Raw genomic sequence first — 21,139 nt, 5'->3', positions numbered from 1 at the left:
ATTTAACGTTACAGAGGCAATTAAGTTAAAATAATTGGTTTTTGAATGCTATAACGAGATTCAAATGGAAACCTAATTGACAGCGATTCGACACTGTGTCCTTAATCAATCTTAGTACCCAGCAGCACGTAATGCTGAGCACTGTAATAAAATGTAAATTAAAAAAACATCTTAAGTCAGGGTGTCCCTTCTATTCCAAAAACAAATATTTCAGGATACATTTTCAGACGTCATTACTATTTTAGGTGCGAGAGTAAGAAAGTGTTGAAAGGATAACGTCTTCCAATATTTTTCAAATTTACTCATATTTTCCCGCATTTTGACCATCTTTGCCACTTTTTTATAAAAATAGATTTTGGCAAAAAATTGGAATATTTATGATAGAAAATTTGAAAATCTGCCTGAAACGTGTCGGTGTTGATGATTCAGAATAAACTCAAACACATCAGGTCAGTAGACCGATTTATTACAGAATAATTTTATAGTTTTCACACACAATTTATGCTAACTATGTTTTCACACAACTTAAATCTGCGTGGATAATGTGTTATGTTTCGCCGAACATAATTCTGGAGTGCATTTGATTGTTATAAACTAACAAAATCCAATACTCTATCAAACAAATCTATTAAGTAAGCCGCAAAACTCTATGTTCACTTTTAAAGTAAATCTGGAGACAGGGAGTGACGCTTCGATCCATAAACGACGAGAAAAATAGAGGTTAGTGGACGTCCACTTGTGGATGATGTGGATAATCTATCTGAAATAAAATCTTGTACTTCATTTGTTTTACATTTATCTGACTATATAAAATGACATTAGTCAGAACTCATTATTTTTCATTTTTCTCGTCGTTGTCACTAACAGATGACCATGCATAAATTTGTCATTCTTCTTTCTTCACCCTCCTACATGCCCGACGACATAACCTGCTATTGCAAGTATTTTGTGTGAGTGCCAGTAGACTATGATTTTATTGCCTATCCACCCGGAATATTGTTGTTACACGTACATTTCCCACCCGCGGAAAGCGATCGTTACATGTGGGAACTTTTTCATTACATCACAAGTGAAGGAATATTCATATGAAAATTCATTACATATCAGGAGATTTTCATTACATACCAGCAGAATTTCATTACTTATCAGCAAAAATGTATCACATAAAATGTTCTTTAGCACTAAAATCGAAACAATGCTCGCGATGTTATTTTAGTTTTAATATCACAAACTTTGTCACTTGAATTAAGTGCACACCAATCTAAGCAAATTCATTAAAAACTTTCAAAAAAAAAAATAAACGACGGCTATTTTGTCTATAGCCATAATTTCAATTTTTTCAACTTCGACGAACACCTATGGCCAAACAATTTTAATTTTTGCATTTTTCACTTATTTTCAAAAACAATCAACACTTTTGTCTTTATTATCATGTATTCACTTCACTTCACAGCAAAATTTATTGTAACACCACCAAAATCGACAAATATTACGCAAAATATGAAACAAAAACAAAAACAAAAACAAAACAGTCGAAGTAGTTTGTCAACATGTCATCAAAACAGTAGTGTTGCCAGTGATGCTTTCGGGATAGGTTTGTTCCAAGGCCATATGAATTGTCAAATTTCATCCATATAACCATAACCTCAATAATACCTCTGTGTAAATCGCGTAGGCGACGTTGGTCGATTTGTATGAAATATCACGTAAGCGACGTTGCTATGGATGAAATTGTCGTTGTTCGGGTTGTCAAAGTTCGTGTTTACAGTTACTTGGAACAAACCTATTAATGTTAAGAAGAAGTGTGAGCCGATTTCATGAGCAGACTAGATTCGTTTATAAACGTTTCAATGCAACAACAGATTTTTTTTTTTGTTTTTTTGCTATCGGTATTTTTTATGTTTATTATTAGTCTGGCAGTGAATGAAATAGCGGGCGATAAATGTTGTGAAATTATACATTAATTTAGAATAATCTTTTGGTATTCAAGAATCTGCTAGTGTCTTCTTGAACACTTTTGGTTTTGAACTGTCAGGTCCTTGGGTGGAAAAATGTGTTCGTAACAACAATATTCCGGGTGAATAGGCAATAAAACAGCAGACATTGGATGCTGCTTGGTAGTTCATTACCCTCGGAATCAATTTTATGAACTCGCGAACTCACTCGTGTGGTTTTAAGCAACTCGCTTTGTAAACGGTTATTTTGACTCGTGTAGTTGCATACATCGCCTTCGGCTCGGATATGCAAACTCTACACTTGTCAAAATAACCGTTTCCAAAGCTTGTTGCTTAAAATCACACTTGTGAGTTCGGCTCGTATCACAAAATTGATCACTCATGTAATGAACTACCTCCGCAGCATCCAATGTAATCTACTATTACTTTGTTAATGTTGTGCAGTTGAAATTAAGTCTTTATTATGTTGAGGGTGTTAAAATGGACGTTATAAGCGGAAGCTTTGCGTTTTTAAATGTTATGATTTGGAAATGTAAAATACATATGAGTGTCAAGAGTCAATTCGCCAAAACTTCGAACAGTCGGGATTCAAGCTGATGGCGATCCAAACGAGCTATGGCTCAAATGAATCCTCGTTTAATTATGAAAATATCGTAGAACAACTTTTTTCCCGAAAACTTTTTGTTGGGCTGACATGGCCCTTAGAAAAATTTTCTAAGTCTTAAAGCCTTAAAGAGCCTTAGAGCCTTAAAGTTCGAAGAGTTTCGAAAATTTGATGGGTTGAGATACATTGTGAAAAATCTACTCCATTTCTATCTGGGACGGTGAGTATGGTAGAGTGGGGTGTCAATGGATAGGGCGAGAGGTAAGCTACAAAACTCCGGTTAGAGCTTCCTGCTACTAACTTTCGTTTTTTTCGAGGTTTTTCACTTGTTGTGCTGGGTGGGTCAAATATCGGCGTTTGTTGGTCAATAATATTCAGTTCATCGACCTTCATAAACGTACACAATTTGACATTATTCACATCTCGCATGTTAGACTAATTGATAGAAAGCGATTTTCGCGACCACATCGGAGAACATTTTTCTAAGGGCCATGTCAGCTTAACAAAGAAAAATTCGGGAAAAAAGTTGTTCCACGATATTATCAGAATTGAACGACGATTCATTTGAGCCATAGCTCATTTGGATCGCCGTCGGCTTGAATCCCGATTCCATATAAGCTGTTCGAAGTTTTGGCGAATTGACTCTTAAGATGTTATAATCATCATTCGATCACATAGATTCGCCGAGCCGCAATTATCATCAGTGTGACTAAAGATAATTGCGTCTCGCCGAATCTCGGTTCCCTCGATTGCTGTTAAGGAGTGAGGACACAACTCCAAAAAAAATTCTAAAAATCTAAAACTTTGTCTTTGATTTTTAGATTATTTTTTTGAGGTGTTCCCTTAGACAAAATTCCAGGAAGCCGAAATCCGACTAGCCGCAAATGTCGGCACTCGTTCAAATGATATCTATTTGTAGTTACAAACAAAACACTGTTATTATGATCTGTAAATTGAAAATATGGTTCATTCAATTGCGGCTTAGTTACCTATCTGCTTGGATGTTACTGTTAAAAACCAACGATTACAATTCCATTATCGGGGCAACGAAATAATCAATAAAATTTTTCATTCTATTTATTATGGGTTGCACTAAGATGGTGAACGCTATTTACAAAGTTTCCGTTTTAGTTTCACATAACAAAACACTTTCCACATACTTCGAAATTGTATCAAAATATCTTCACAAAGTGAAAATAAATATCACTCATTTTCAAACGAAAATAAAGTAGAAACAATGCGCTCTTCAAATACGAATTGCATCAAGAACCATCAAACTGGAATTGAAATTATCAGACAGAAGTAACATAATATTTTGAAACGTCTGTGTGTTGATGGTTGTTGATGGTTTTTTTTTTTGTATTCTTTCTCTCGTTTATACCACAATGCCAAGAAAATAAAAATCAACGTCAACAATGTTAAAATGCCAAAATGTTTTCTTTCAGTTCGGTTAAAAACAACAGATTTTTGTTGTTCAATTGGTGATTTTTACGATCTCTCGAAATCGCATAATTGAAAGGTATTCAAAATATTTTATTTCATTCGGTCAACCACATCAATATCAATGTCCAACAATTTTATATAATGTGGTTTCATAAAAAAAAAAAATTCAACGAAATGCAACGAGGAAATATCAGTGGTCGCATAACCAAGGTTTTGTACTAAAAAAATTTTAAGTGAAAAGTAGAATATAGATTTAAGGGAATTTTCCTATCGATTCGTTTTGAAATTTCATATACGTAAGGTTTTACAAGGAAACAGTGTTTCTACATCCAGCTTTAGTCGAATGAAAATCGCGTATTATGTAATGCGTACTTTTCAATCCACCCCATATATGCGTCGTCGGCTTATGTCAAAGTAATAGACGCATAGCCAGTAAATTCGATAGTCTCGATGAGCGTATCATAATGAAATTTACTATACCTTGACGTAGCCATACATGAAAGAGCTACGTCATCAGCGTCACAAATGGAGTAGATTGATTTATTACAATGATTGTACGAAAGGTTTAATCATTTCGGTCAGGGCTTAGCTGACAAATTGAATGCTGACAATAAAAAAAGGAAACAGAAGTCAGAACCACAAATCCAATCAAAACAAAACGGGTTCCAGTTCCATCTGTATCTAAACACGTGAGTCACCACTGAGTGACACCGACACATTATCTGCACAAGCATTCTCTAATGTTGAAATAAATTCCTCAATTCCAAACGTGAGACAGCGAATTTTAAACAATTTCGGCAATAGATGAACGTGAGCTAATTGTTTCGGTCATGGAAATGTATCCTAAAATGAATTTGTAATGAACTCAAATCAGGTAATTTTCAAAATGATCCGTCCAAGAATAAGAGATTATGTGGAGTTTAGTTTAGCTATGACCATTAAGCCTTTTGTACAATTATCTTGGAATCACCTCAAAAGAGCAGTGAAAGCAAAGATGATGGAATATCGACGGTCGTTTTTTCAACTATAGGTTGGTAGATATGAAACAATATGGACAAGATGGATACTGGATTTTTTCAATCCATTAAAAAAAGAAGAAGGTGCCAATAATACACCCGGTGCCATTAGCCAGAGTATTATAAAGTCACTATTGGCACCTGTGGTAAGTAGCCACAGTATTATAATGAGATTATTGGCACCCGGTGCCATTAGCCACAGTATTATAAAGAGAATATTGGCACCCGGTGCCAATAGCATATTCGTAAAAAAATATTCTTTTCTCGGCTTTCTTCACAATTTTTATTGAATTTTAGTAGGTAACTTAATCGAAAATCCTTATTCATCTACTTAAAACAACTGAAGTTATTGGCAAACGTATGTTTTTCTACTCTCATTTTTGAACTGATGTTTCATTTTTGTTAACTTAACTTAGACCTTAATTTATTGCTATATTTAATCTTTGTAATTTTTTGTTAATTCGACTTTTATTTTATTTCGAACTTTTGTTTTAACTATCCGAAATCCAGATTATAACTTTCCACAGACGGCAAGCATATCATCAGTTTTGCTATTGGATCTACTACTTAATTTGATCTAATTATTTTCAATAGATTGGATTCACATCTTTTACTTCATTTTTTTAAACATTAGTTTTGCGGTACATAAATTCCAATTTTTCTCAGATTCACATTTGAGCGCGTAAATAATAAAATTTGATAAAATATTTACACAACCGAACAAGCTTCGGATTTGATTTAGTATAACGAATTAGGTCGAAGTCGTATCAATCGAAATTTTTCAAAAACTTTCGGAATAAAATTGGTTTTACAACGCATCGTTAAAACATTTTCTCTTACCTTAACTACGTCTACAATATTCGTGAATGTTTCTTTATCTAAAACAAAAGGTTCCTCATCCGATATCAACCTCCGATTAATATTGAACACTTCCAAATTTACCAGTTGACTGATAATGCCGACCACATCGAGCTTATTTGGAAACTGAAATGACTCTAATTCCAATTTAGTAATTTGTGTCAACGAAGAAAATTGCCTGGGTTTCGGCAATTTGCAACTGAACAAACATAATGAACGGAATGCAGTGAGAGACGAGAAAATATCAAGATTTTCTGATGCCGCTTTCGATAGTTCTAGGTATCCCAGAGAAATGTTAGATTTCATTGGTTCAATGAAGTCAGTGTACATGACATTTCCACAGTTCACACGCAAAACATCCAATTCCTTACAGCTGTTCACGATTGCTTTCAAAACGATAGTGTCTGCAACGTCTTTTAATTTTAAATCGATCGTTCTTAATGTCTTATTGCATTGGAAAAAGGTAGCCAAAACTCTTGAATCATCCACTATTTCTGATGAATTACAAGTCAATTTCGCCCACAATCTGGTAAACAACAATACACGCGCACGGCGGATTTTGCCGATGTACGTGAAATGTTTCAACTTGGGAAAATTGTTTACCAAAACAGCTTTGCTGTTTCGTACCTCAACCATTCTCAATTCAGCCAATGAATTTAATCCTGAAAATGACGCATTCGGGTCGATATCAACATACTCTAGTTGAAGGCTCTTAAGTTTTGTAAATTTCACTGGGTTAATTGCGGGTATTATCGAATGGTGAATCGTAAGGATGTTTAAAGTGTGGTCACAGTTCTGAAGTGCCACTTTGATCAGATAAGGTGACTCAAAATTCGATAGCAAAAGCTGAGATAGTGTCTTACCAAACGTCCTTAAAACTCTTTCGAGCTCATTTTCAAAGTAGATTCTGCTCAAGTGACCCCATGTTACATAGGAAATGCCACATTCATTATTCCAAACAGAAAGTTTTATCGGCAAAGTATTTCGAATCATTGACTGAAACCGCGCACAAGTCTCGGCAACGGAACAAAACTCCATCGCCGGTAAAAAGGAAAATATTTCGAGGACACAATCATCAATAATATTTTGAAGATCAGTACCAGATGCGACGCTGGTTAGCGATAATTCCGCTTGTTCGTCATTTGTCTGAAACAAACAGTTCACCTTTACTATCTTATAATTATGACATTATGAATGTCTGTAATACTGACCTCGGTGATCTCAACGCCGATATTATTCTCTTCAATGTCCATGATGCACGTTTTTATTTTTTTCCTTCTTTTTTTTACAAATTTACAAGATACGACTGAACCTTTCGGACAGACAGGTGAATGATAACTGACAAGCTAATCAGAAAACGCGCATCAAAAGAAGTTGCAAATAAAATGGCCGTCGTTACATATAAATTAGAATCCTCCCTATTATTGCGACATCGGCTTATGTCAAAGTCATAGAAATGATAACAGATGGCGTTGCTGTCGCCTCAGCAAATTCTTCGAATCGAAAAAGATTTTGAACCACATTTTTTGACAGCTGGGGTATTTTGACATTTTTCAAAAAATGTTGACATATGCATTCTTTCTGGCTGGGCCGGCGCAGTGCCATCTGTTATCATTTCTCAGATAATCTCTGGTCAAAGTATATTGAATTTCACTGCACAACCTGAGTGGAGCAATTGACATGTTCTGGTTAATCACATCATTGAATTCAATATACTTTGACATAAGCCGATGTCGCAATAAAGACGTGTAGACCGTAAATATAAAACCACACTCAAATTTTTTCAGATTAATAAAGACTGGAAAGGAAAAGAGAGAGATTAAAGATAAGAGAAGGCAATTAGTTCTGACAGCCTGTGGAATTATGTAAGTTTGTTCATTCCAACATCAATGTTTCAAAGACAATGCTTTTAGCGGTAAATTTCAAATTTCAAATAATGAAGTGACATGCAAATGTGAGTCTGCTAATAGTGAGTATGGAATCTTAACTATATTGTGATATATATTCTCTTGTTGTTGCTGCTTATCCTATAACACAAACCTATCTTTTGAATACAGAAATAAAATCATCTAAGAAAGGATTACGTGTTTCATTCAAGTTTCACAGATCCAATAATAATGATCCGTTGAATCAAAAACACCATTAATCCATTAAGGTCGCTTCACAACATTCTTCTGGTGTTAATTTATTTTATTAAATCTTATAAAAATTTGCCATCAGCTTTTGTCGGCTTGTAAACTCAATTACCCACAGCCAACTATAGCCAACTTAATTGACGTACTAACAGCTATATTTGTGATAATGATCATAATATTCAATGTTATTAGATGCACAAGCACAAAAAATTAATCAAAAAATTACATCTAAATTACAAAATAATCAACAATAACTTACCTCAATAAACATATTCCAAGTCTAAACCCATCCAGTAATAGAGAAGAAAGAAAAAATCTCCTCTCTCTCCAATTCTAAGATTTGACATGATCATTTAAAACTAATCAACAAAAACTTTTTTTCTTTTCGTACAACAATAACCACGAATAAATCTTTTATGCTCGTTCAAGCTTTATCTGTTTTACGGGCGGTCGCCACAAAAGAATCTATTGTGGTAATCTTCAAATCTTGATATCGAAAATAAGCAGAAAAAAATCTATTCAAATCAAAACGAGAGTCACAAACAAGAAAATAAGGAACGAAAAAAGTGGTTGTCTGTGTGAAAGAGCTATATGTCTCTTGCGGTGTGCACACATATATAAAAATTCAGGAAAAAAAAAACGTTAAAAAAATAACAATCGCGTTTCGTAAAAATGCCTTCTCATTAGTATATTTTCATTGTAAGACAAGTCGACTCAGAAAGATTCTTTTAATATTGATCGATTCAAATTTTTATCCATTTCAAAATCAAATATAATTTTTTTTTACCTCTATCTCTGTATATGATTCTTTTAAAGAATTATTTTTATTTTTTTCCTCTCCATTCTCGAGTATTAAGTACAGAGTGTTTTCTTTTCATATGAAATTCCCTGTAATTTTTTGTTTATATGAATCATGCTGAAAAGAATAACTATGATATTTTAATGATTAAGAATATTATTCATGCAAAGGGAATAAATTTCGAACAATAAAATATTGAACTTAGTTATTTGTTTAATTTTTTTACATTTATCAATAATTTATGGTTCTCACGACTTTCAAAGTGTATACGAAGAAAAAAATAGAAGTCTATGGCTTGCTATTATATTGCTCGGCTTATTATATTCTAGATAAAAAAGAATTTTACTCTCAATATAAAAGCCAGACATTTAATTTGAAGAAAATATATATATTCGAACTTCAACGACAATTATCGTAATATGTTGTTGTTCCGTATGATTGCAATCAATTGTAAAGCATTACAGTGCTGAAACGGGGAAAAAATGCATTTCCCAGATATAATTCAGTATTCAGTTGACTCAATAAATTCCGTTTCATGTTATAATTACACTTCAACGTTTCTCATTGAAATGAAAGGAGAGATTACTGATTTATGTAATTGCGAACGAAGTATTAAGGGATTTACAAGCCTTGTGCATGTAAGTAATTATTTCGTTTTGTCTTGTAATAAGTATGGGTCGTATTTTCAGAAATTCACAATTTTCTTCCGGCAATTTTTTCAAGCAGCTATGAGCAGTTCAATATATCTGTTATCGATATGGACGACAAAAATATGTGATGAGCTCTGATTTGCGTAACCTTTATATCGAATTCTGTGTATGATAAAACCAATGAAGTAAAAGATTTCGAGTCATTTTGTTGGAAATACGTCGATCAAAAGAAGTAGTAGATTTGGTAATTTTTCAAATGTTACGTAATACTACCGAAACATTTAAAAAATAAAGAAAGTAAAATACAGTCAGCTGTCGATCAGCTGATAAACAGCTGAAACAAATTCAAGCTGAAATTTCACTGCCTCTAACTGTACGAAGGTAATAGAATCCGAAAGTAATCATATGGGGTGTTACATACAAAACGTTGGAGTCGAAAGTTGTACAATATCGTCAGTAAGGGTCAGTATGGTATTCAATTTACAATATATATGGAACAATGCGTAATGGGCGAATTATAGACATGTAGTGAAATGTAGATATAAATGAGTAGAATGTGTGTGATGGCGATTTGGGATTAACGTGAAAAAGTTACATCGACTTAAAAACAGGTGAAGTGATATGAAACTGATATCGCTTCTTTTGCTAATGTAATCTATACTAATCTTATAAGAATCCAAACGCATAGCTTAGGGATTATAATATTTATTTTTTATTTATTTATTCCGATGAATTCAAATAACAATTTACAAGTATATAAATAAGTTCGTCGTTTCATTTTATAAATCAATTCAACTAACCGAAGTATTTTTTTTTAGATATTGACCGCTAGATTTTCTAGCCAGTTTATTGCTCGGCCGCTGATGTGTCTTAATTCGTCTATTGAACCCTCGAACCGATGAATTACACAGTGACGTACGAGGTGATCAATTGTTTGGGGTTGACCACATTCGCATAATGGTGACGAAACCAGTCCCCATTTGTGCATCATATAAGCACAACAGCCATGACCCGTTCTGACACGATTTAGACGGGACCAAAGACTTCGTGGCAATTCGGCTCCTTCTATTTCGGTAGTAGGGTCGTCTATGAGATCTCGATTCGTCACATCCGAAGCAGTCCACCACTGTTTTCAAGTTTTCAAGTTCTTGGAAGTTTCGATAGAAATTCCAAAACGGTTTGCGAGACTTGAGTCTTGGTATGGCTGGAGCCGATTGGATGTCATTGTTGATGGGTAGCCTTGGGTTGTCGCGAATTTTTATGCATTCTCTTATTGCCGATTGTTCCCTCATAATTGCGGCCGGGGAGATGTTGCTCAGCGCATATATCCATGGTATTGGTGTTGAGTGGACGGTTCCAGTGATGATTCGCATTGCAACGTTGATCTGTGTGTCGATGAGTTTGACGTGTGCACTTCGCATCCAGATCGGTGAGCAATAATCGGCGATGGGCAAGATCATTGCTTTTGTAGTTATGCGGAGTGTAACAAAGGGATTATAATAGACTCGCAACAAATCGTTCCTTGTTGGAAAAAAAGCATATCTCACAATGTTAGTCATCAAATATCTTAAAGCAGTTACCCAAGTCGATAGACAATATCCAATTGAATGTTGTCATCCTGATCATAATGTCCTCCTTTTCGATTATTGCACAAACTGAAGCGATGTTATATAACTCTCAAGGACCGTCAGAAGCCCTGAGTTCTGAACCGTTTGCTCAACACCACACCAACGTATGAGTTTAAAATTATTATTTTTTTACATTTTTCTTTTCAAATTGGAATTATGGAATTTAGTAATGGATGGGTTTTCAGAATCGATTTTCAAATAATAGATTTCGATGTAAAATAATTATTAGGTAGCGTTTGAAGCATTTTAACAGGTACAGTGCTAGGTTTAACGCACACAATTTTTTTATGAATGAACGGAATGCGATTAGGTTGGAGTAGGTTTACAAATTGATGGTGGCATAAAAATGGATTTAATTTTTTTTTTAAACTACTCTCATATCCGTCTATTAAGCTTTAACAGATTTCGGTTGTGTTATGTTTTTTCATAAAATGAGGGAGTGGTAAAATTTTTATCGGGTTTTCAAAGGGCCGAAAGTTGTACATGTGCCTTTCGTTTGGGTCGCAACTGGGGATATTGCCTAGGGTCTGCTGCCCACAACAGATGTAGTGAGCTGTGCCTAAAATTAATTGTTCAAAACAGGTTACATACGTACGTCATACAAACGAACGATAACTTGAGGGAAAAATCCAAAATTGACTTTATTTTCGTCCCTGAAGCACGAAATAGCTTTATTGTCTCCCCTCCTCAGTTCAGGTGGTTAGAAAGCTTTTATACCAACCTAACCTGTGATGAATAGATGATTCCATCATTATCGAAAAAGATCGCTACTTTCCCTACAGCACTGTTATTTGGACAAGCGTAGCCACACATTTTTTTTTTGTTTTGTAATTTAGTTGGAATCACAATGACATAATGGTTGAGTTCAAAGGAAATCCCAAAATCCCATTCAAATTTCCATTTCCCCCATAGCGGTAAATCCTAACCGCGAAGTTCATCTCGTCATTTTACTTAATGCTCAAAATTCATATCGAATGGTGGTGAATTCTAAACACCGTTTTGGTACGTGTGATTTAAACAATTATTGCAATTATAATGCGATTCCTCCATGCATTTTGTATGAAACGACTAGATAAATTACATAGACTTGATTCGCTGGTTCGTCAAATTCCCCATTATTCTGCAAAATTTATTTTAAATTCTGACTGAGTGTTAAACTTTGGTAAATTGTGAAACTACTAATTGGCACAAAGCGTATAACGAGACAATATTATAGAGAAAAAACGCAAGTTTAATGTTACATAAATAGCAATTTCATCTTGCATCAAATCTTATGAAGGTATGTTCAAAGTTTAAAAGAAAAAAATTTATTGTAACTACGAACCGATGTTTTAAACTTTTAATATTCTATTTCTATGTAAATTTGTTGATTCCAATTATAGAGTTTAATCTTTAGATTGGATATAGTTAGCATACGGTGGAAAAAAAAGTCACATCGCCATGACTTTTAATAAATTAAATGAAATGGCTAGTTAAGTAAAGTCATGTTTAGGAAAGTTTGTTTTCATTTATTCTCGTTTTTTTTTGTGTGTGTTCTGTTACCAGAGACTCGCATTAACATGATACAATTTACAGTCAATTCTTTTTTTGTTCGTATTCCTCATTCAACGCACAAGCATGAAACTATTCCACAATATGAAATCTCATTTGTTATTCAGCTTATTAAACAGCTTGTTGGTTTTTTTGTACAAAACTATAAATCTTGTTGGAAATATTGTCTTGTCATTATGGTTATTAATTAATATATGAATATGAATGAACTGAAAACCATGATCCCTTAATGAGACCAACATGTCGACTTTTATGGAACGACAAACGTTTTCCAGTTGCTTGTGTGAGAATTTTTAACTGAAACCGAGACTTTACCACCACCATCATCATCATCATCGTCGTCGTACACGTAGACCATATTTTCCGTTGTGTGTACCGAAACCGTAAAATACTAAGTATATTTGAAATGTTTTAAGGGTTCTTCAGAACCCGATAATTTATTATCAAAATATTAATGTGCTGAAGTAGTTTTATACAGATATTGTCATGATATATCTGGCAATGAATTATTGCTATCGACAATATGTTCAATTAAATTTATTGTGCACTTTATTCCTGGCTGTCCCCCCTTCCCATTCATAATATTTTTCATTTTGTGTAATTGTGATATTGAATTGAAATGCACACACATTGTCTATATTAAGGGTATTCGCGGTTGGAACTTATACTCGAGTATATCCACACCGAAAAAAAAGTTCTACGTTTCAATCGCCCAAAAACACGATAAGACCAATGGTTTACTTATCCATTCACTATGTACATCTAAAACGTACAGTAAATGTCAGACAGACAATGACGTTAAAATGTTTATTTAAGAATAAATGCAACTTAATTGATGATTCGTAATGATACAATCATATCACATCATCTGCTTTTATTTTGACGAGAAAACAAGCAAAAATAAAAAAAATAAAAAGTTTGCACTGGATTTGAACCCAGCACCTCTTACTTGCCGGGCTCAGACGTACTAGTTGAACTAACGGCCTGTTGAAAAGATTGAATGTAATTTCGAACAGCTTATAATGTACGGTTGAAAAGCAAAGTTAACCATTGATTGGGATTTTTAAGTTTCAACTTCTAATTATCAAAATGTTTGTCGATTTAAAAAAAAATTTATTAAAGTTTTATTCTGCAATTGAATTTTTCCCAATTAATCAAACATATAATTACCGATCGAGGTCGGCCAAATCTATAAAAAGGAACGTTTATATTGATAACTGACACGTTTTGAGTAAAAAAAAGGAGCGTTTATATTGATAACTGACACATCGTTTTGACAGTCTTCCGCCAGCAAATAGTTTTTACTTAACAAATCTAAGCATTGGCTAACCACATCAAAATTAACTTGTTTGAGGATATACAGTGTCGTAGGCGTCTCATGTGTCAAATATAGAAATTGCAACTGTCACCTGATAAGTAGGGATCAAGTGTACATCGAAGTAGGGATGAACTCCCAAAAAACACGATAAGACCAATGGTTTACTCATCCGTAAATTGTAATGTACATCCAAAATTTAATTTTTTTTAGTGCAGTATGTCGAGTACATCTCGTATATCGAGTATAACGACAACTGTCAACTGAAAAATAATTAAATTTCGAGGTGGCGGATTTTGGTCAAACAAAACGCCAGTATGCAGTGCGCGATTTCAGAACTCTAGTGAAGTAATTAGTTCTCCGACGATAAGACGATAAGACTTTGGAAAAATGTTTTCATTTGCATGTTCTTCACATACTAATTGCTTCACCGGTGTCCTGAGATCACGCACTACACACTAGCATTTTTATTGATCAAAATCCGTCGACTCGAAATTTAATTATTTTTCAGTTGACAGTTGTCGTTATACTCCGTTATACCGGATATACTCGAGTATAAGTCGCAACCGCGAATACCCCTATGATATATGCATTTTACGCTATAAATTCTACATCTGCAACACACACACACACTGCAATTCCCAATGTAAGTTCAAATGTGTTTCATAAATTGGACGACAACATAATTATATTTTGGACATTTGAGATAAATTCATTTTTTGTTGTTGTTATGAAAATGAATTCTAATGAATTAAATATCTCTAATTATTTAATCGCCTTTTTTCAGTATACGTTTCGTTTTTCTAATTTAATTACCCGCGTTTAAAGAAAAAAAGAAAAAAGAACGAAAAAAACGCCACACATTTTCATCTACTCAATATGCAGGTCTTTAACCATTTAACGATGTTTTAATACAGACTTTGAATGGAACTAAATGAATTTTTATGGTTCTATGTAGAACAAAGGCTCCGCAACGATAATTGATTGAAGTGAAATTTACGATCGCGTGAAAATGAAAAAAAAAAAAATTGTAGAGTGTCCGTTCATGCATGTTGTGATATGCGGTGATAAAGAGCCATTTATCATTGTGTTACCTTTACCTTCTTTTTTCTTACTTTTCAATCGGAAATTCATTATTTTATAGTACATTGAATTTATGTTAAGTGCTTCAGGTATTAAAAGAAAAAATCGTTTGAACAATTTTCTGTCGGGTCTGGGTACAAATTTGAATTCTTCGTTTTGAATACCATTTTTCGATATCTTTCATTCGACTTAACAGGTATACGTGTGACTTTTATTACTATAATGCTCGTTGCTCAACATAATTTTTTTGTTCTCTCTCTTCCTTTGAGTTTTTTTTCTTACCTTTTTTTTCGCTATATTATCCACCTTTACAATTAGCTCGTAAAACTTTATATAGCGGTAATTTAATGGTCTAAATTTATATATTTCATCATTTTGTTGTAAACTTTGAATTTTTATTCCGCTTATTCGAAATGCTCTTCAATATGCTGCGGAAGAGTAAAATATGCATATTGGAGTGCAAATTGTTCAGTAAACTTGAGCGAAGATGTTGCATGCGATGTTTCGCTGTATTTTTTTTATAGAGTTGATGTTTTTGATATATTAAAGAAAAAATCGTTCTTCATCTACATCTATATAGGGCACTAACGATGGTCTGTTTACTTGGGAACTTCATCAAAATAACAGTGAGTTGTTAAAAATTATATTACGAATATAAATAAATGATAGCGTTTTCATCGCAGCGCATATTTATTCCTGTTTATGATGTGCTAAATATAGCAGTTTTTTTATGAAAATAATTCCTGGAAATGCGCAGGTAGATTTTTCGCTTAGAAGGTGTATATGGAAGGCAAAGGCATACATATACGTAGCATATGAAACGAAATGAATAACAAAAATGCATATAAGTATTTTATTATATTTGTGTTTGAATACGAAATTAGATTCTTTTATGAACGAGCACTATATAGTAATATGGCTCAAATATTTATTTTGTTGTTATGAGACATAAAGACGGTTTCTACTATATAATAAAAAGGATTTTTTCTCCTCTGATTTTGGCGAAAAGACGGTTTCACAAACGTTCCTGGTTATAATACGGATTTTTTTTTTAATTTAAATTTTAATAGTTTCATTTAAAAACGCTTTGTCGTTCCAATGCTTTTGGCAGAGTTCATTTATGTTTGCCGGCATACGTCCATGGACGTGTATTCTGTGTATAAAATATCCAAATTATAGTCAATGAGGAGACCTTTCAAAGAATTTGTTTTCACGTTCATTATAAGAAGTGTGTCATGTTATGGAAGTTGAGGATATGCGTGGCAAAATAACTTGATCTGAATCCAAATATTGGATTTATTGAGAACAGAATAATTTAGATGTTTGATGTGATTTTATTTCATATGTATTTCATTTTTACAATGTTTAAAGATGTTTTGTTTTAAACCGATCGAAACAGAATGAACAAATTAATTTGATTTCAGGATTACTGTGATTTCCAACACTCCTCCTTAATCTTGCAATCAATGTAAACCTCATACTTCTGGACTCTACCTGAATTTTAGAAAATTATACGTAACTCGATTTTTCAACTTTGATTGTTCATTTCCCAACTAATCCAGTTGGTAACATCACGCCTACAGACTTTCGGCTAGGCCTTTGATACCATTGTCTGCCGACGTTCGGTTTGACATCAATTCATCTTTTAGACCTCTGCAGACAAATTGTACTATGGCCCGAGGTCAATGTATGTAATTGTTGTTAAACTGACCACAATTTCTAAATACGACAATTTCTTATGACTTCCATGATCTGTTTAATTTTCAGATTGAATTACAATTTATCCGATCTGAAACTGTGGATCTGATCTAAAATTTGAAAAAATTATCGAACTGACGTCGGTGTTTGAAATTTTTAAGAACTTAATTACAACGATAAACTCTCTAAATGACCGTCTTTTTCTAAATATCTTATTTCTCTTGGATAAATAAGCGATTTAGAAAAAGACGACCATTTAGAGAGTTTATCGCTGTATTACCAAACCTGTGACGATTACAGATTAATTTGAAAATTTCAGATCCGGTTTTTCATTCCATACCCCAGACCAATCTGTTCCGAGTCTGAATTGAAAAACAAAATTTTGATGTGTACAAATCTCTTACTTCCTACGTGTAATTCCTAGTGATTGACCCAAAATCTATCACTTCAATAGTTTTATCGTTCATTTACCTATTATATAACACAACCCTGACCAAGTTATTGGATTGTGGTATAATGATATAAATCTATAGTATTTGATACAAAATCTTTTACTTCATTAGTTTAAGAAGCATTTTTCTGTATAAAACAACAGTAACCGTGGATCCTCGTCTAATTTTATCTTGCTGTCGGTAACAGATGATTAGCCGCTTCTGAAAGGCTAAATGATGCGATTGTCTTCGAGGTTGACATATTTTTCCAAAATCTTTTACTTCATTAGTTTAAGAAGCATTTTTCTGTATAAAACAACAGTAACCGTGGATCCTCGTCTAATTTTATCTTGCTGTCGGTAACAGATGATTAGCCGCTTCTGAAAGGCTAAATGATGCGATTGTCTTCGAGGTTGACATATTTTTCCAAATTATTTTTGAATGGTGGAAATAATCATTCCTAACAATAAATGTCCAAGCAAAATGCCTTAGAACTTTATACTCGATTTTATATCGACATTTGCCAACTACTGATTACGCTGAGAAATGGTAAAATTTCAATTTTTCACCATATAAATAAACGCTCTTCAAGCATGAGTGGTACTCTAAATAGGGCACTGCATATTGACAGTGTCAGTGTGTCACACAACTCGAAAACACTGTAAAAACCATTTCATATAAAATAGTATTCTATTTGACAGCTGTCGACTATGATCACTTCTGCTTGAACTGCGTTGTATACAAATCCAATTATTTTAGAGTGTACGATCAAATCGTTTAAACTTAACCAAATTTATAGAAAATAAGATGTGTCCCCTTTGATCCATCATGTTGTTGAACAGTTTTTTTTTGGTTGAGAGTGATATTTTTCGTCGATTTGCAAAGACTTATACAACTCAATCGGTTATTTGATTCAAATAAAAAATCCAATTAACATTTTCAATTAGACAAACGAATAGTACTCCTTTTAGTTCATTCGAAACTTAAAATCTCATTAAAAAACATAAAATTTATTTCGCTTTAATTCACTGTAATTCAATCAAAAACGCATTTCTTGGAAAAGAAGAAGAAACCGGCCAAGAGATTTCATTCACAATTTTCTTCTAAAGGATATAATAATTTGATTTTCTTGTTAAATAACATCATTAGCCGAGAATTATCTTTTGAAAATGCTTAAAGAATATTCTTCTCCATTGCTAATTAACCGTTTGAACAATTTTAATTAGAGAACATGCACAACAAACAATGAAACATAAAACCATTTTTCTTCAGAATGAATTAAAAAAATATAAATTCATGAATGGCAGAGAGAAAACACGTATCAAAGGGCTTATTATTTCCGAATTTTTAATGCGCCTCTATTTTTTAACGTTATATAAAAAAATATGTGCAACTGATGCCTTGAGTGTCTGAATGTGAAGTTGAAACGTTAGTTATAAACAACTTAATTAACACTCTACGATATTCGTCTAATTATCATATCACAACACATTTTCGTACGAATGAATGAATTTCGTTTTAAAAGATAAATAAATTTAAAAATTATATCGAATGCAGAAAGATGTTAAAATTTCCATCACAATAATGAAATTAATTTTTGTTTTTATTATTAAAAATAAAAATTCAGCTCTCATATATGAAGTCGATTAAATATACTAGGTCCCACCATTTGGGTAAGACAGGTCACTTGACTGACAGTTTTCCCAATATAATTTTGTTTATTTTAAGTACACTGACAAAAAAAACATTTTTTTAGGTTACCTGTGACAGATAATTTTTTCAAACAGATTTCCTACAGATGGTAATGTTACGAAAAGTTAGCTGCCACAAAATATAAAAATTAATTCCGATTTGTTATCGACAACGACCACAAAAATAATCGATAACCTCGGGCTAGTGTTTTCTTTTATAGCAAAGCATATAGTATAACTAAAGAAGTACAAGATTCGGTATTTAAACACTAATAGATAGACTTGCTCGACGTCAGTTTGGTTAACCGATCCAACAATATAGAAACATTCTGTGTGTCTTTTATGTTTTAAAATTTATTTTTATTGATTAAACCCTAAATTTCTATCAAAGCATGAAACAAATTCCACCCATGGAGTGGCTTCTATTCTTAACAAAAATTGCCCTATTATATTTATCCAGAACCAGGAAAACTGGCCTGATTCAGGAGAAACAGGAGAAAAGCTAAAAACTTAACTAAGGAACAATTCAACAAATCATGAAATCAGAGTCCAACCATCCGAATTCATCTTCACCCATAACACAAGCTGCATTTGGACGCTGTAAAGCAATACCTATTTTTTACTTCAAATAAGCCTTACATCTTGTTTCACCAGTTCTTTCAGAGATCAAATTGCAAAGAATATCCACGAACCGAACAGTTTCCTCGCACCAAGGACCTAGCGTCTCTACTGCGAATGGTAAAATGAAATAATCTCGGTCGGAAAGCTCTTTGTAACGGTTTAATTTGACGCCTGCTGCTTTTCTCGCGACTGAACCAGCCTTTTCTGAACTAAAACCTAAGTATGACGGAGCTTAGGTGTCGGAACATGTTGCATCCCAGACCAACAATTGACCATTACACCATGGTATCAATGTGACTCCTTCTCTTCTCATATCTTCTCTGAACATTCCAGGTGGTTCTCTCATCGATGGAAAATTCGCTGTTTTAAGTGAACGATGCATTATATTATTAAATTCAGAATGACGAGAAATTCTATACTGCACAACTTAATCCATGGGTTCCATCTTCCCTCACAACTTCACCGCACTCACACTTATGACGACTACAAATGTCTGTACCGATTCTCAATCCGATTGAAATTCGAAACGTGTTATTATCAAGTAACGTTCCAATTGATTTCGACGGAAGGGCTGCCAGCCAAGAATTCGATTCCTTTACCGTTGATGCTAAGAATCTTGCTTTATCTAATTGAGAATCAAAAGTTAAAGATTCAATCTTTTGAGAAATTAACAAGTTATCCCAAGATCTTTGGTTCGACACATGGACAGGAATTTCATCGAAATGAGTAAACCACTTCTCCAAAGCACGACTGTAGTCGGATACCATTGTCTCATCCGATAATTGTGGGTACATCGAGGTGACGAGATCGATAACCGAATGAACCGAGCTTACCGATGGTAAACAAATTTCTGACACTTTTCTGATTCCAAGGCCTCCACTTTTGAATGTGTCTCTATATTTGAACCAAACATCTCACATGTACTTGTGTGATGCTTGTCTAGTGATTGAAAGCGAACTTCATTGCCCTTACAATTCGCCAGACATTTTCATGCAAAAGGTTATGACTAGCCTTTTGAGGTTGGTCATCTCTTTGCTGCTGACTCTTCTATGAATTAGAAAAATTATGATTTCTATCAAATCGAAACAGTCCTGAAAACCCGATGTTACTAGTAGATACTTTAAAGAAAAGATGTCACACATTATGTCGTAGTATGGATGCTTGATCATCTTGAAATCACTAAAGATCTAGACTTTATTCTAACTGATTTTTTCATCAGTTTAATTCTTTAAAAAATGGCCAAATTAAGCAAGAACTTTCAAGGTAGAAGCTAGATAATCAATTGGCACACACACTCGTCGAAGTTGCATAATATTCCATTGACATGTCTTAACTCGTGTGAATTACGGCCCTCGCTTCGCTCTGGTCACAAACTTCACACTCGTCGGAGTTGTCTAGAGCACAAGAGTAATCTTGACTCGTGTGAATTTGCAATAGCCTCGAGAATTCGATTCCGCATCGATTCATTCATGACATAACTTGTTTTGCTACACATAATTTAAGGTATTTTCTGGTAAGACCCTGACTTTCCGTCAAGGGAATTATGCCTGTTCACAGGAATGTTATGTTGCTGATTGAGATTAAGCCATCCAGAAGATGTGAAATAAAACATAAATTTCACTAACTGCGTTAAATAAAAAAAAACTTTTTGTGTTATCAGA

This window comes from Bradysia coprophila, unplaced genomic scaffold (assembly GCF_014529535.1).
Source record: "Bradysia coprophila strain Holo2 unplaced genomic scaffold, BU_Bcop_v1 contig_583, whole genome shotgun sequence".
NCBI lineage: Eukaryota > Metazoa > Arthropoda > Insecta > Diptera > Sciaridae > Bradysia > Bradysia coprophila.
The sequence above is the reverse complement of the archived record's forward strand: the minus strand, read 5'-3'. Positions refer to the sequence as shown.